General features: G+C 54.5%; 1 long non-coding RNA gene across 2 annotated transcripts in view; it reads right to left on the bottom strand.

Annotated features, from left to right (window-relative positions):
• Nucleotides 1-2,047: 2,047 nt before the first annotated feature.
• The window catches only part of LOC121105434, a 14,142-nt gene continuing 13,219 nt past the window's right edge, over nt 2,048-2,970 (bottom strand). For both annotated transcript variants that reach the window (XR_005837961.1, XR_005837960.1), the window contains exon 3: nt 2,048-2,628. This is a non-coding gene — a long non-coding RNA (uncharacterized LOC121105434). The remainder of the gene's footprint in view (nt 2,629-2,970) is intronic.

Raw genomic sequence — 2,970 nt, forward strand, 5'->3', positions numbered from 1 at the left:
CAGAGCTTGTGTGCCTCTCTTGTCTGCTTTCTCTTTCTCCTCAGCCCCCACTCCCCTGTGCACTGGCTCTGCCAGGCTGCATTAACTCTGAAAAATTTAGGGCTGAGCTTCAGGCCTCTTTTGATTGCAGCATTTGGGGGAGAGGGCAAGGGAGGCAGTTTTTCTACCCACGTAGGGGTCCCCGAGAGCCCCAGGTTGGCACTGGGAGAGAGCCTGGGGGCAGCTGTGGCAGCAGCTCACCCTATCAGCTTTCTGGGCACATCCACCGCCAAGCAGCACCTGAGAGGGGAACCGCTCCGCAGCGAGCCGAGGGAGATTGAAGAGGATCATAAAGAAAATATATATCCCCCTCCCCGGCCTCGCTCCCTCCTCCTGCTGCACACTTGCCTCCTTCTCTCTCTTTGTCTTGCTCCCTCCCCCTCCTCACTGCATCCCTGTTTTCTTTGTTCCTACTTTGCCTCCTTCGCCTTCATCTCTGTCAGGCAGGTCTGTCTGTCTATCAGGTCTGTCTGTCTCTCTGACTCCAAATACATTTTGGTCTGAGTTTTTCCAAGGCTGTGTCTGCCATCAGCTCTTCTTTCTCCCTGCCTCCCTCCCTGCGTCCCTCCCTCAGTCTCCGAGGGTCTGTCTTCCCATCACATCTTTATGAGGTTCACCGTGTGTGCCTTTTAGTTTCTCCATCCACATCTCTGGTCTCTCTCCTTTTGCTGCCTCCCCCATCCCTGTTCCCTCTCTTGCCCCGCCCCCTTCCATCTCTCTCCCTTGCTTCTCTTATCTCTGTCTCTTTCAGCTCTTCCCCTGTCTCTGGCTCACACCCCTGCCTCCTCTCCACCTCCCTCCTCCCACCCCTCAAGGTTCAGGTACTTCGTGTGAAATCACCTGGATGGGCTCCAACTGCCAGGTCCCCCCATGCTGTACCCCCACCTGCAGGAGAGATTTATGGCCCCAACTCTGCGTCCTCTGCATTCCCCCCAGCCCTGGGCCCGTTCTTCTCATTACCTGGTGATTATCTGGGGGCCCTGGCATTTCCCCCAGCCTCCCACCCTCCACCCAGCAGACAGTGAATAGCATAGGGAGAAAGGGGAAGGGATAGCTCTTGGGACCAGATGCAAGGACATAGAGACCCTCCCCCTGCACCGCCCTTCTTTCCCTGAAGCAGATGCACATCTGGGAAAATCCCAGCTTGAGGCAGGGGAAGACAGCCTAGGACATAAATCAAACACCCAGATGCCCCTCCCCTACTGTTCTGTCATTACAGCCATCCTTCCAATTCCTGCCTGTCTCCTTTGCCTCTGGGAATTTTGGCTCTGTAGTCTTGGCTGGGCCACTCATCCACTGCCCAGAATAGGGCCTGGAACAAAGGAGGTGCTCAATTAATGCCTTTGGTCCATGCCTAATGGAGATGTGTGAGAGCAGGGTCAATGTGATTTTTAGGTTTTCCTCAGTTGGAGGTTTTTTCTGAGATCTGAAGCAATCCTTTCTGCTCCAATTTCAATGCTGTGTCTTAGTATAGTTAATATAGACTCCATGCCCTTGCAGTCCTGCCACCACGCTTCTCTCCTCTCCCTCCAACTCCACCCTAATTTAGGGTTTAGAGGAATCTCAGCACTATCAAGTAAAGGCAGTGATGCCCTTTTTCCCTGAGACGGATGGCTTTTCGGGTCGATCACTTGGGCATTCAGCTCTTGGTCTCTAAGTAGGCCCCACCTTCCCCATCTCTGAGAAGGCACCTTCCTTTGGTCACTGTTTCAGGGTCTTGGAAACCCTACTTTTTTTTTTTTTAAGATTTATTTATTTTGGAGAGAAAGAGAGAGATTGTGTGTGTGTCGGGGGGGAGGAGCAGAGGGAGAGGAACAAGCACACGCGTGCTAAGCGGAGAGCCCGACATGAGTCTTTTTTTTTTTTTTTTAAAGATTTTATTTATTTATTTGACAGAGAGAGAGACAGCCAGCGAGAGAGGGAACACAAGCAGGGGGAGTGGGAGAGGAAGAAGCAGGCTCCCAGCAGAGGAGCCTGACGTGGGGCGCAGAGGAGCCTGACGTGGGGCTCGATCCTGTAACACCAGAATCACGGCCTGAGCCGAAGGCAGACGCTTAACCGCTGTGCCACCCAGGCGCCGCCCGACTTGAGTCTTGATCCCGCAACCCTGAGACCATGACCTGAAGTGAAACCAAGAGTCTGATGCCTAACTGGCCGAGCCACCCAGGTGCCCTGGAAACCCTCCGTTTTGAGTGTCTGGAGCAGGAAGCTCTCTAGGTAGGGTTGGTATCTTTTTCTTTATTTCCTCCAACACAATGCTCAATGCATATTCAGTTAGAATATGCTATGACCATTGAACGACTGTCTCAGGAACTCCCTTGTGGTGAACTTATGCCAGTTCCCTTTTAGTTATATTTCTGGAGTGATGTGAAATGTGGGGGAGGGGGAGGGGACGGATGGTGGTGGTAGAAGAACCTAGCAAAGATGTTTTGGGTGAAGTGGTTGGAGGGTGCTTCTATCCTTGTTTATAGGACTCCTGAGTGGGTTCTTTAGCTGGATCTGGGACTGGCCCCCAAATCACCGCAGGCTGGGCTCCACCTGGCTCCCCACACTCTCCTGCCAACTGGGAACTCCTCCATGCACAGGATCCTGGAAAGAGTGTTTACTTATAAATTCGCATCTTGCTGCCCAGTCTCAAACAACGTCCCATTTAAGCCCTCACTCCACCTCCTCACCCAGGCAGGGACCCACTAATCTTCCTTTGCCCACCTCCAGCTTTCCTCCTGGAACGGGGCTAAGCCACTTCCTTCCCACTTTCCCACCCTTCCCAAAGCCCCTCCCTGAGGGTCCCGCTTCCCCGAGAGCCCCGCCTTCCTGGGGCCCCGCCCCCGAGGGTTCCACCTCCCCGAGGGCCCCGCCTCCCCGGGGGCCCCGCCTCCCCGAGGGTCCGGCTTCCCCTAGAGCCCCGCCTCCCCGAGAGCCCCGCCTCCC

This window comes from Ursus maritimus, unplaced genomic scaffold (assembly GCF_017311325.1).
Source record: "Ursus maritimus isolate PB19 unplaced genomic scaffold, ASM1731132v1 scaffold_26, whole genome shotgun sequence".
NCBI classification, from domain to species: Eukaryota; Metazoa; Chordata; class Mammalia; order Carnivora; family Ursidae; genus Ursus; species Ursus maritimus.